Source organism: Hyla sarda, chromosome 10 (genome assembly GCF_029499605.1).
Source record: "Hyla sarda isolate aHylSar1 chromosome 10, aHylSar1.hap1, whole genome shotgun sequence".
NCBI lineage: Eukaryota > Metazoa > Chordata > Amphibia > Anura > Hylidae > Hyla > Hyla sarda.
The window spans coordinates 125,038,288-125,053,229 of NC_079198.1; positions in this window are offsets into that span (position 1 = coordinate 125,038,288).

Genomic DNA, 14,942 nt, shown 5'->3' on the forward strand with positions numbered 1-14,942 from the left:
TGAGATAGATAGATATGAGATAGATAAATATGAGATAGATAGATATGAGATAGATATGAGATAGATAGATAGATAGATAGATAGATATGAGATAGATAGATACATATGAGATAGATAGATATAAGATAGATAGATAAATAGATAAATATATGATAGATTGATAGATATGAGATAGATATGAGATAGGTAGATAGATATGAGATAGCTAGATAAATAGATATAAAGATATGAGATAGATAGATATATATGAGATAGATAGATATATATGAGATAGATAGATAAATAGATATATAGATATGAGATAGATAGATAGATAGATATGAGATAGATAGATATGAGATAGATAGATAGATAAATTGATTGATAGATAGATAGATATGAGATAGATAGATATGAGATAGATATGAGATAGGTAGATAGATATGAGATAGATAGATAAATAGATATATAGATATGAGATAGATAGATAACTATGAGATAGATAGAGATATATGAGATAGATAGATATAAGATAGATAGATAAATAGATAAATATAAGATAGATTGATAGATATGAGATAGATAAATTACAACGGTACTTTGAATTTCGGCACCAAATTCTGTTCAGGTTCACTTCTGCTTCAGTTTACCACGGATCAGAAAGAGGATTTCTGCACAGAAATTTCCACGCCATTTCCTCAGTGTGAACATACCGCCCAGAAATTCCGTTGCAGACGCTTCCAAGTGTTTTCAATGGGATACTGCTGCACCGTGCACACGGCGAAAATTTATATTCCGAACTTTACAGAAAGAATGAACATAACAAAAAATAATGAACTTGAAAGTTAGCCGCTATATTTGGAGAAACATTGAATTCCCTCTCCCCTAATGTAATAGCTGGAATGGCTTCTCTTTGGTAAGGAGTTGGATGTTAGTTGGGATAGAAGATGTTGCTATTGGCAACTGCTTTTCCAGCTGTGAAACACTGAAAGGAATACTAGGTTTCTAGGAAGCGCCTATCTCATCCAGGGAAAGCTGGGTGAGATATTGGTAATTCAGGATAGAGTGAAGAGACAGGACTAGACTTCACAGCACAGCACTAAAAGCCGGAGACTCCGAATCTTGATGGGATGTGACTTTATTTGCTCCCCTGTGTGTAACGTTTTGGCAAAAAATGCTCGAGAAAGGCCGTTTTTTGCCTAAATGTTGCACAATGTGGAGCATATAAAGTCCCATCCCATCAAGATTCGGAGTCACCGGCTTTAGGTGCTGTAATCCACTATACTCGCTGGAAATTAAGGATAGTTTGAGACCATAGCTGCTAAGGAACATTTGGTAAAATCCAGCCTGTATTTTTATGAAATGACAGACAGGTTGGTAGTGGGGCCTTTCATTTCCTTTCTGGCCAGTCCAGCTTTTCTGCATGGCCCAAAATCAGCACAGGTGCTGAAGACAGCTGGTTACTGGGCTTTAAAACAAGGTGTTATTGCAAGCTGAGGGCGTGTTCACTCTGAGGAACAGGAGAGGAATCCTCGTGTAAAAATTCCACCGTGGAATTTAAGGGTTTTTTTTTTAATGTGAAATTTGTGCGAAAATTGCGCAGAATTAACGTGGATGTAGGAGGAAGCATTTTTTATTTTTTTTGCTGGACTACAACCACCAATTGGAATTTCCCTTTTTATTTATTTTTTCATGTGGAATTTCTGCGCAAATTCTGCCCGAATTTTGCGCAAATTCCATGTGGAAACGATTTCAAGCAGAATTTTTTTATACCATTGACTTCAATGGACTTCTGCTTGCATTTTCTGCAAGAAGAATGAACATGTTCTTTCTTCTAGCAGAACGGAATTCCACAGCGGAATTGCGCTAGCGGAATTTACGCAGTGTGAACAGTGCAGAGTAAAATACATTGAAGTCAATGGCAAAGCAGATTTTAATTATTTCTAAGCGGAGAATAGTGTTGAGCGGCATAGGCTATATTCGAATTCGCGATATTTCGCGAATATATGGACGAATATTCGTCATATATTCGCTAAATTCGCATATTCGTAATATTCGCGTTTATTTTCGCATATACGAAAATTTACATAAGAAAAAGAAAATCGCATATGCGAAACTTACCATGCAAAAATTCGCATAAGAGAAAATTTGCATATGCAAATTTTCGTATATGCGAAAATTCGCACACCAGTCTCACACAGTAGTATTACAGCCTTCTTTACACCACACAAGCTGGAAGCAGAGAGGGATGATCACTGTGATGTGTACTGTGAAAAACAAAAAAAACAAAAAAAAAAAACGAATATTCGTAATTGCGAATATATAGTACTATATTAGCGAATATTCGCGAATTCTCGAATATGCGATATTCGCAAATAGAATTTGCATTGCGAATATTCGCGAGCAACACTAGCGGAGAATTCAGGAGGAATTACTCGAGTAAATTCCTCTTGAATTACTCAGGGTGAACGCACCCCTAAGGCTACGTTCACACTGCCGGCAGTCCCTAAGAGGGTCCTGAATTTCTGATGGGAGTTGGAGTCCTTAGGCCTGAAGTCTCTGAGGGGACATCTGACTTTTATTACTAGCACATTTGATGACTATTTTGTTGGGTAGTAAGCTAACTGTATAGATAGGGAAGATTTATGGGGATAAGCAGGATTTACCTTATATTTTATGCCTAAATGTAAAAGCTTTATATTTGTTATGCTAAAAAATTAAATCAGGAGAAGCCTCGTTTAAACTTTACTTCCATGTCACTGTCTCTGACTACTGTTTGCCATTATTTGCCAGGCTCTACAGAGCTAATCTCCCTCACAGCCGACTCTTTGTCTCCTCAAAGTGGGAAATTCTTTATTACAGATATGTAACATTTATAGCAGTGTTTCCCAACCAGGGCCGCCTCCAGCTGTTGCAAAACTACAACTCCCAGCATGCCCGGACAGCCAAAGGCTGTCCGGGCATGCTGGGAGTTGTAATTTTGCAACAGAGATAAATAGTAGAATCAGGAGTCTATGGGGGGGAAATTTTCACTCTTAAATTTTTTAGTCCCCCTTTTTTTTTTGCTTGTTCTATCCACCCTTAAAACCCCCCAAACAATATGATACATTTTGCACTATTAAAACTGGAATTAAAGGGGTACTCCCCGGGAAAACATTATTTTTTTTATTTTATTTTTTTTAATCAACTGGTGCCAGAAAGTTAAACTGATTTGTAAATTACTTCTATTAAAAAAAAATCTTAATCCTTCTAGTATTTATCAGCTTCTATTTGCGCCACAGGAAGTTCTTTTCTTTTTGAATTTCCTTTTCTGCCTGACCACAGTGCTCTCTACTGACACCTCTGTCCATTTTAGAAACTGTCCAGAGCAGGAGAGGTTTGCTATGAGGATTTGCTCCTACTCTGGACAGTAACTAAAATGGACAGAGGTGTCAGCAGAGAGCACTGTGGTCAGACAGAAAGGAAATTCAAAAAGAAAAGAACTTCCTGTGGCGCAAAGAGAAGTTTATAAGTACTAGAAGGATTAAGATTTTTAAATAGAAGTCATTTACAAATCTGTTTCACTTTCTGGCACCAGTTGATTTAAAAAATAAATAAATAAATAAATGTTTTCCCGGGGAGTACCCCTTTAATTCCGGTTTTAATAGTGCAAAATATTGTTTTGTGATATGTGATAAATTTAGGTATTTGTTTAATGCACTTTTGGTTGTGTGGTTTTTATGTCACCTTATGACTGGAGGGGAGTTGCGCACATATCTCTTAACTAAAGTTGCTAATAATGTGTTTAAAATAATAAAAATAATTATTATTATTAATATTATTATTATTATCATTAACAATAATAACAAAAAATAAATAAATAACAATAATAATAAAAAATAATAATGGAAAAAGCACAGAGAAACAGGTGGAAGAAGCTTAGTAAACCACCACCACGTCTGTGACAGATCTGCGAGAAATTGGCAGAATTAAACGGGTAGTGACCCTCACTCCTTAAGGACGCAGCGATTTTTCAATGTTGCGTTTTCGTTTTTTCCTCCTCGCCTTCTAATAGCCATAACTTTTTAAATTTACCCCTACAGACCCATTTGAGGGCTTATTTATTGCGTCACCAAATGTACTTTGTAATGACATCACTCATTTTCGCTTAAAATCTACAACGAAACAAAAAAGATAATATTTATGGCATAAAATTTTAGAAAAAACACACAATTCTACAAATTTTGGGGGGATTCATTTCTAACCCAGTTAACTTTTTGGAAAAATGACGCATTGGGGGAGATTTATCAAAACCTGTGCAGAGGAAAAGTTGTCCAGTTGCCCATAGCAACCAATCAGATCGCTGCTTTCATTTTGCAGAGGCCTTCCTAAAAATTAAACAAGCGATCTGATTGGTTGCTATGGGCAACTGGGCAAGTTTTCCTCTGCACACATTTTGATAAATCTCCCCCAATATCTTTATTCTGTAGGTCCATATTATTACAACGATACCCAATTTACAGGGTATATACTGTAGGTTTGTTTTATTTTACTACTTTTAAAAAATTATAACCTTATTGTTCCCTATATAGGAATGTGTGAGGGATAATTTTTTGCACCTTGATCTGCAGTTTTGATCGGTACCATTTTTGTTTTGATGGGACTTTTTGATCTCTTTTAAAAAAATTTTTGGGGGTATATATATATATAGTGTTCAAAAATCAGTAATTCTTGCATTTGGTATTTTCTTACATTTACACCATTCACCATACAGTTTCATTAAAGGGGTGTTCCGGGATTTTTTTTTTTTATTTGACTATTTTACAGGGGCTGTAAAGTTAGTGTAGTTCATAATATAGTGTCTGTACCTGTGTTGGATGGTGGTCTCAAAATTCTTATGTGATCTTTGTGCCAGTGTTCATATTTAGCAGCATACCAAATGAGTGTTGTCTCAGGTTTTCCCAGGTTGCAGTGCAGCCTGAGACATTATATCACTAGTCAGGTGATCAGATGAGGCCTGTCTTTGCTTCAATGGGTGGAGCAACCGCTGGACGGAAGGAAGATCATTCTGTTTTTGCAACAACTGAAGGCACCCTGGTCACAAACAATATAGAAAGGAAATATGTCCGCACTCCCCAAGATGTTCAGATGTAATTCATGCTTTATTCATGGCACGATAAAATGAACAAAGTCCATAAACAAAATAACCCGGGGTGCAGGGAGGGAATGTGGCTACCAGCCGGTAGCCGGAGCAGGAGCGTATAAGCAGAACGACAGCACGGTTTCGCGTCACAGACGCATCATCCGGACATATTTCCTTTCTATATTGTTTGTGATATAAATGATTATAGTTACATCTAGCGTCATCACTGTATATTATCCCTGTACTGTGACATCACTGAGGTTAAATTATCCCTGTACTGTAAAAAATTGAAATAGTTGTTGGCCCCTGGTGTGACGTCATGAGGGGCCGTGGCTGTGACGTCACAACCTGAGGCAGCGGAGTACCCTTTTCAGGGGAATCCCTATCATCTCATTTTTAGGTCTCACCTGACTAATACAGAGCTGCAAAATCTCTGCATTGAAATAAAGTTATAGTAGCGCTCAAGCATTTTTTTTCTTATTCAATGCATTATAGGCTATAATTAGAGAACAATGAAGAGATTCTAGTTTATGGCTTTTGCTTACCTCTTTTTGCTGATGTGGCAGGCAAGGGAGAGCTCAATTTTGGTTTCCAAACTGATGTGGGTTCTGTAATGCAGCCTACATTTCCTATGGGGTGTTTGATCAGTGCACCTGGTCATCTCATCAGGCTGCTACTGCTGGGGGTCACTCAGGTGAACTTGTAAGAGTCCAGAGGTCAATTCACACTGAGCAGATTTTCACGTTTTCTTATTGTAAGTGCGTTTTTTTCTTCTTTTTAAATAAATGAGGTGAAAGTGATTTGACCTCTATAATCACAGTTTAGGTGATTAATAAAGATTTGATGTCTTTAGGCTGTGCTCATGTTAACACTTTTACTGTTGTAGCTGAATTCTGGTAAAAATTTTTATTATATTTTGCACAATTGCAGTATAATCTCCCTTTTTGCTATGACTTGGGGGGGGGGGGGATCAGAAATTAAATGTGTGAACACAGCCTTATGGTAGGTGTATAACTACTACATATTCTGATTCCATAAAGATAACAGCAGCAGTATACAGATAGAGCTGGAGGGGAGGTGTATAACTACTATATATCCTGATCCCATAGAAATAGCAGCAATATACAGATAGAGCTGGGAGGGGAGGTGAATAACTACCATACATCCTGATTCCATAGAGATAGCAGCAGCAATATACAGATAGAGCTGGAGGGTAGGTGTATAACTACTATATATCCTGATCCCATAGAGATAGCAGCAGCAGTATACAGATAGAGCTGGAGGGGAGGTGTATAACTACTATATATCCTGATCCCATAGAGATAGCAGCAGCAGTATACAGATAGAGCTGGAGGGGAGGTGTATAACTACTGTATATCCTGATCCCATAGAGATAGCAGCAGCAGTATACAGAAAGAGCTGGAGGGGAGGTGTATAACTACTATATATCCTGATCTTATAGAGATAGCAGCAGCAGTATACAGATAGCGCTAAAGTGGAGGGTGTATAACTACTATATATCCTGATTCCATAAATAAAGCAGCAGCAGTATACAGATAGAGCTGGAGGAAGGTGTATATCTACTATATATCCTGATCCCATAGAGGGGTCCACAGTAAGTCAGAAACCAGGTCTGACATCCTGTAATTACATTGAAGGAGCAGCATCATGCTCACAAACCTTTAAGTTTTAGATTGCGGGGGTCCGACTGCTGGAATCCCCCACAATCTCCTGTATGGGGCCCCGACTCTCCTCCTGAATGGGGCGTGTCGACCCCCGCACGAAGTGGCGGCCAACACTCCCCCTCCATATATTTCTATAGAAGAGCCGTAGATAGCTGAACTGCTGACACGCTTCGTTCAGGAGGAGATCCAGGGCCCCGTACAGGGGATCGCAGAGAGGGGATACGTTTTTGGGAGTGATATATCTCCTTTAAAGGGGTACTATAGCCCTAAGACATCTTATCCTCTATCCAAAGGATAGGGGATAAGATGTCACGCCCCCTCCTATAGGCTTGCACTGAGGGGGCAGGGAGTGATGTCACAAGGGGGCAGAGTCATAACATCCCGATACTCCGGCCCTGTGGTCGTGAGGCTTCAGACATGGACCGATCATCGCTTCGTGCAGCTGAGACAGGTGGGTGCTGCATGAGAGATTGCAGGGGTCCCCAGCAGCGGGACCCCCCGCGATCAGACATCTTATCCCCTATCCTGTGGATAGGGGATATAATGTCTTTGGGCCGGAGTATCACTTTAAGCAAGGTCTGACTGATGTCAGACGATGATCACATGACCAAGTTATGGTAATTAAATGCATGGATGTAGCTGCGCTGGACTATAACAAATGGTACAGTACGATTAGTGATGGTGAGTGTGCATGATATAGACAAAAAACATACAAATCTGGAGTGCTCCTTTACTGGTAGAAATATATCATGTAGGGGCTGTGAAAATCTGTATCAGAAAAACGGAGATACGACTGCCGAAAGATAAATTAAGAAATTAACGGGCACATCATTTCGAGCCCATTTAGGTGGAAAAAAATAATAATAATTTTGGGTGGAAATTTACAAGCAGTAAAGTGATCCTGTTCTGCCGAAAGCCACCATCCTGAATCGCCTGGGGTTTGGCAATTTGTGTTATAAATCTTGGTATAGAGGGATGAGAGGTGCGGTATTAACCCACTCAGGGAAATGAGTCTGGCAAAGTCCCCGTGTTCTGCAGCGTAACCTATATGTTTTATCCAAAATGCGTTTCTTGTCTGCGGCGGCCGTAGCCTCTCGGTTTGCTCTCTAATAATTCAGTTTATGGAAGGAGATTATGGGGCCATTCTCATAACCCCCAGCACATATATCTCCTGACAAGTGACATTTTACAAGACGTATCATTGCTTTAATGGCCTCTCTCAGATTTGTTCTAGCTTACGCATTTAAAGGGAAATCATGAAAATCCCTTCTGTTGATCTGGGCTTGGACTCTGGGAGTCGTAGCCTAAAAACGAGATATTAGCCAAATAAGTATTGTAACATAAAGCACAGCTGTTGTTCCCCAATATGCCGCTCCCCGCGTCTTGTTCTTACGCTTAAGCTAATCGGGATTTTATTGCAGAAAATTGTGTCTGAAAGACCAGAGGAATAAAAGGGATTTTCTGTCAAATAAAACTGAGAATTAGAGTCTGGTGGAAGAAAAAAATAAAATAAAAATAAAAAATTATATATATATATATATATATATATATATATATATATATATACAGCATAGTCAGTAAAGTGTGCGCTGGTCACGATGGTTCACCTTCTGCTTATTACAGGAAGATGTTCCCGCTAAATAAGAGTAACTATCTTCTACCTATAGGGGGCGCAGCTGTCAGGCTATTATTCAAGCGGACCCCATGAGCCCTCCCATTTCCTTAAAGGGGTATTCCGGGTTTCTACATCTTATCTTGGTGCAGCCCCCCGGCACTGCCTCCGAGACGGGGACATGATGTCACGCCACACCCCCTCCATTCATGTCTATGTGGTGTGATGCCACTAGGGGGCGTGGCGTGACATCACGCCCCCATCTCAGAGGCAGCGCTCGGCTCAGAATGCCAGGGGCTGCACCGGGATCGTGAGGGTCCCCAAAGGTGGGACCCCTGAGATCATACATCTTATCCAAAGGATAGGGGAATAGTGATGAGCGGCAGGGGCCATATTCAAATTTGCGATATTTCGCGAATATATGGACGAATATTCATCCTATATTCGCGAAATTCCCATATTCAATATATATTTGCATTTATTTATGTGCGTGTGCGCATGCGGATAACTATCTACCTATCTATCTATAATATCTATCTATATTATGTAGCAGCAATAGAAGATAGTCGCAGCACTCCGAGGGTTAAAAAAAATATAAAGTGGCTTTATTCCATTTCACAAATACAGGTGCAACGTTTCGGCTGCCAATGCAGCATTTTTCAAGCTATATAGATCTATATTATCTATCTATCCATCTATCTATATTATCTATCTATATTATCTATCTATCCATCTATCTATATTATCTATCTATCCATCTATCTATATTATCTATCTATATTATCTATCTATATTATCTATCTATATTATCTATCTATCCATCTATCTAGCAACAGGAGAATACAGTAGCACACTGCTAGCACAAAGATATAGATGAAACATGAGTATATAGATAAAACATGAGTATATAGATAGAACATGAAAAGCTATACAGCTGTAATGCAATAAATGAAGATATGAAACTATGAAATTATGAGGTACTTAGCTTGCAAATTTTGCGCACATACGGGGGAGTGGCTACCTCCATGTTGGCTCTTGCACCCCACCCACCTCTATTAGGAGTATATAAGGTGCCATGGATGTTTCAGACCTTGCAATGCCTGCTGTACTGTTCACACAGAGGCATATTCATAGTGTAGGGTCCGTCCCAGAATGAGGTCACCTTACTCTGGTGGGACGGTTCATGCTATTTGGCGCCAAATTTGCAAGCTAAGTACCTCATAATTTCATAGTTTCATATCTTCATTTATTGCATTACAGCTGTACAGCTTTTCATGTTCTATCTATATACTCATGTTTTATCTATATACTCATGTTTCATCTATATCTTTGTGCTAGCAGTGTGCTGCTGTATTTTCCTGTTGCTGTATATTTAGCCCAGCAGCCTGCACCTGTAAGCCAGGTCCGTATAATAGTTTGGAATCAATAGTGCTGGCCAACTTATTCTTTGGTTGTATTATCCCTCTATCTATCTATATTATCTATCTATCCCTCTATCTATCTATATTGTCTATCTATATTATCTATCTATCCCTCTATCTATCTATATTATCTATCTATATTATCTATCTATCCATCTATCTGTCTCCTAATATTCTTAAGTGACAATATTCTCGAATATGAGGATATTCGCGAATATTCGCATATTCTCATATTTGCATAAATTCGCTCTCCAGTCTAATACAGTAAATAGTGTGGGAACCTTCTTTAGACCACAAGCTGGAAGCGGGGAGGGATGAGATCACTGTGATGTGTTCTGTGGGGAAAAAAGAATTACGAATATTCGTAATTGCGAATATATAGTGCTATATTTGCCATATTCGTGAATATGCGAAATTCTCAATAAATATTCTAATTGCGAATATTCGCGCTCAACACTTTAAGGGATAAGATGTATAAACCCGGAATACCTCTTTAATATGCTTGTCTTCAGCAAACTGCTTGCAGGCTTTCTTGGGCCTTATCTTTAGAAGAGGCTTCCATCTTGGACAAGAGCCATGCAGACCAATTTGATGCACTGGTCTGAGCACTGACAGGCTGACATCCCACCCCTTCAACCTCTGCAGCAATGCTGGCAGAACTCATATGTCTATTTTCCAAAGACAGCCTCTGGATATGTGGATCCCAACCATCTGACTATTTAGGGAAACATGCAGAGAGTGAACCAAATAATAAAATCCCTATAACAGAGCACTAGAGGTTATAAATGAAAACTTTATTTTCCTAAACTGACTAAGTGTCCCCTTTAGATTGGCAGTCATACCAGTAAATAGGTGTACAGCAGTGACCATGATCTCTCAAAAGAAGCGTCATTCCCTTTAGGCCATGTTCACACGACAGACTGTCTGCGCTGAATTACTCAAAAAAAAAAATTCCACACAAACATTCTGCTTCAGCAGAGTCACATTTATTTCAAGAGGATTCCGCTGCACAGTGCACACGGTGGCATTGTCGCAGCAGATGTTTCTGCCGCGGAAATCCCTATTTCGGCATCCACAGAAAGAATAGACTATTCTATTCTTTATGCGGAATCCGCTTTGAAATGCACTTCCGTCTATGAAGATAGCACATTTTTTAGCAATCCTAGCTGCATGTTCTGCTGTCGCCAGCTGTATGCGGAATGTCTGGCCGGAGATTTTCCAGGCAGACATTCTGGCGTGTGAACATAGCCTTAAAGAGTACCTGTCACCAAACTAAACTTTTGTTACGCCGAGCGCTCCGGGTCCCCGCTCCTCCCCGGAGCGCTCGCTACACTCTCGCTACTGCAGCGCTCCGGTCAGATCCACTGACCCGGTGCGCTGCGATACCGCCTCCAGCCGGGATGCGATTCGCGATGCGGGTGGCGCCCGCTCGCGATGCGCACCCCGGCTCCCGTACCTGACTCGCTCTCCGTCGGTCCTGTCCCGGCGCGCGCGGCCCCGCTCCCTAGGGCGCGCGCGCGCCGGGTCTCTGCGATTTAAAGGGCCACTGCGCCGCTGATTGGCGCAAGTGGTTCTAATTAGTGTGTTCACCTGTGCACTCCCTATGTATACCTCACTTCCCCTGCACTCCCTCGCCGGATCTTGTTGCCATTGTGCCAGTGAAAGCGTTTCCTTGTGTGTTCCTAGCCTGTGTTCCAGACCTCCTGCCGTTGCCCCTGACTACGATCCTTGCTGCCTGCCCCGACCTTCTGCTACGTCCGACCTTGTTTCTGTCTACTCCCTTGTACCGCGCCTATCTCCAGCAGTCAGAGAGGTTGAGCCGTTGCTAGTGGATACGACCTGGTCACTACCGCCGCAGCAAGACCATCCCGCTTTGCGGCGGGCTCTGGTGAAAACCAGTAGTGACTTAGAACCGGTCCACTAGCACGGTCCACGCCAATCCCTCTCTGGCACAGAGGATCCACCTCCTGCCAGCCGGCATCGTGACAGTAGATCCGGCCATGGATCCCGCTGAAGTCCTTCTGCCAGTTGTCGCCGACCTCACCACGGTGGTCGCCCAGCAGTCACAACAGATAGCGCAACAAGGCCACCAGCTGTCTCAACTGACCGTGATGCTACAGCAGCTACTACCACAGCTTCAGCAATCATCTCCTCCGCCAGCTCCTGCACCTCCTCCGCAGCAAGTGGCCGCTTCAGGCCTACGACTATCCTTGCCGGATAAATTTGATGGGGACTCTAAATTTTGCCGTGGCTTTCTTTCTCAATGTTCCCTGCACTTGGAGATGATGTCGGACCAGTTTCCTACTGAAAGGTCTAAGGTGGCTTTCGTAGTCAGCCTTCTGTCTGGAAAAGCTCTGTCATGGGCCACACCGCTCTGGGACCGCAATGACCCCGTCACTGCCTCTGTACACTCCTTCTTCTCGGAAATTCGAAGTGTCTTTGAGGAACCTGCCCGAGCCTCTTCTGCTGAGACTGCCCTGTTGAACCTGGTCCAGGGTAATTCTTCCGTTGGCGAGTACGCCGTACAATTCCGTACTCTTGCTTCTGAACTATCCTGGAATAATGAGGCCCTCTGCGCGACCTTTAAAAAAGGCCTATCCAGCAACATTAAAGATGTTCTGGCCACACGAGAAATCCCTGCTAACCTACATGAACTCATTCATCTAGCCACTCGCATTGACATGCGTTTTTCCGAAAGGCGTCAGGAGCTCCGCCAGGATATGGACTTTGTTCGCACGAGGCGTTTTTTCTCCCCGGCTCCTCTCTCCTCTGGTCCCCTGCAATTCGTTCCTGTGCCTCCCGCCGTGGAGGCTATGCAGGTCGACCGGTCTCGCCTGACACCTCAAGAGAGGACACGACGCCGCATGGAGAATCTCTGCCTGTACTGTGCCGGTACCGAACACTTCCTGAAGGATTGTCCTATCCGTCCTCCCCGCCTGGAAAGACGTACGCTGACTCCGCACAAGGGTGAGACAGTCCTTGATGTCAACTCTGCTTCTCCACGTCTTACTGTGCCTGTGCGGATATCTGCCTCTACCTTCTCCTTCTCTACTATGGCCTTCTTGGATTCCGGATCTGCAGGAAATTTTATTTTGGCCTCTCTCATCAACAGGTTCAACATCCCGGTGACCAGTCTCGCCAGACCCCTCTACATCAATTGTGTTAACAATGAAAGTTTGGACTGTACCATACGTTTCCGCACGGAGCCCCTCCTAATGTGCATCGGACCTCATCACGAGAAAATTGAGTTTTTGGTCCTTCCCAATTGCACTTCCGAAATTCTCCTCGGACTACCCTGGCTTCAACGCCATTCCCCAACCCTGGATTGGTCCACTGGGGAGATCAAGAGTTGGGGTTCCTCTTGTTTCAAGGACTGCCTTAAACCGGTTCCCAGTTCTCCTTGCCGTGACCCTGTGGTTCCCCCTGTAACCGGTCTCCCTAAGGCCTATATGGACTTTGCGGATGTTTTTTGCAAAAAACAAGCTGAGACTCTACCTCCTCACAGGCCTTATGACTGTCCTATTGACCTCCTCCCGGGCACTACTCCACCCCGGGGCAGAATTTATCCTCTCTCTGCCCTAGAGACTCTTGCTATGTCTGAGTACATCCAGGAAAATTTAAAAAAGGGCTTTATCCGCAAATCCTCCTCTCCTGCCGGAGCCGGATTTTTCTTTGTGTCCAAAAAAGATGGCTCCCTACGTCCTTGCATTGACTACCGCAGTCTTAATAAAATCACGGTAAAGAACCGCTACCCCCTACCTCTCATCTCTGAACTCTTTGATCGCCTCCAAGGTGCCCACATCTTTACCAAACTGGACTTAAGAGGTGCTTATAATCTCATCCGCATCAGAGAGGGGGATGAATGGAAAACGGCATTTAACACTAGAGATGGACACTTTGAGTATCTGGTCATGCCCTTTGGCCTGTGCAACGCCCCTGCCGTCTTCCAAGACTTTGTTAATGAAATTTTTCGTGATCTCTTATATTCCTGTGTTGTTGTGTATCTGGACGATATCCTGATTTTTTCTGCCAACCTAGAAGAACACCGCCAGCATGTCCGCATGGTTCTTCAGAGACTTCGTGACAATCAACTTTATGCCAAAATGGAGAAATGTCTGTTTGAATGTCAATCTCTTCCTTTCCTAGGATACTTGGTCTCTGGCCAGGGACTACAAATGGATCCAGACAAACTCTCTGCCGTCTTAGATTGGCCACGCCCCTCCGGACTCCGTGCTATCCAACGTTTTTTGGGGTTCGCCAATTATTACAGACAATTTATTCCACATTTTTCTACCATTGTGGCTCCTATCGTGGCTTTAACCAAAAAGAATGCCAATCCTAAGTCATGGCCTCCTCAAGCGGAAGACGCCTTTAAACGACTCAAGTCTGCCTTTTCTTCGGCTCCCGTGCTCTCCAGACCTGACCCATCTAAACCCTTCCTATTGGAGGTTGATGCCTCCTCAGTAGGAGCTGGAGCGGTCCTTCTACAAAAAAATTCTTCCGGGCATGCTGTTACTTGTGGTTTTTTTTCTAGGACCTTCTCTCCGGCGGAGAGGAACTACTCCATCGGGGATCGAGAGCTACTAGCCATTAAATTAGCACTTGAGGAATGGAGGCATCTGCTGGAGGGATCAAGATTTCCAGTTATTATTTACACCGATCACAAGAACCTCTCCTATCTCCAGTCTGCCCAACGGCTGAATCCTCGCCAGGCCAGGTGGTCTCTGTTCTTTGCCCGATTTAATTTTGAAATTCACTTTCGGCCTGCCGATAAGAACATTAGGGCCGATGCTCTCTCTCGTTCCTCGGATGCCTCGGAAGTAGAGCTCTCTCCGCAACACATCATTCCTCCTGACTGCCTGATCTCCACTTCTCCAGCCTCCATCAGGCAAACTCCTCCAGGGAAGACCTTCGTCTCTCCACGCCAACGCCTCGGAATCCTCAAATGGGGTCACTCCTCCCATCTCGCAGGTCATGCGGGCATCAAGAAATCCGTGCAACTCATCTCTCGTTTCTATTGGTGGCCGACTCTGGAGACGGATGTTGTGGATTTTGTGCGAGCCTGCACTGTCTGTGCCCGGGATAAGACTCCTCGCCAGAAGCCCGCTGGTCTTCTTCATCCT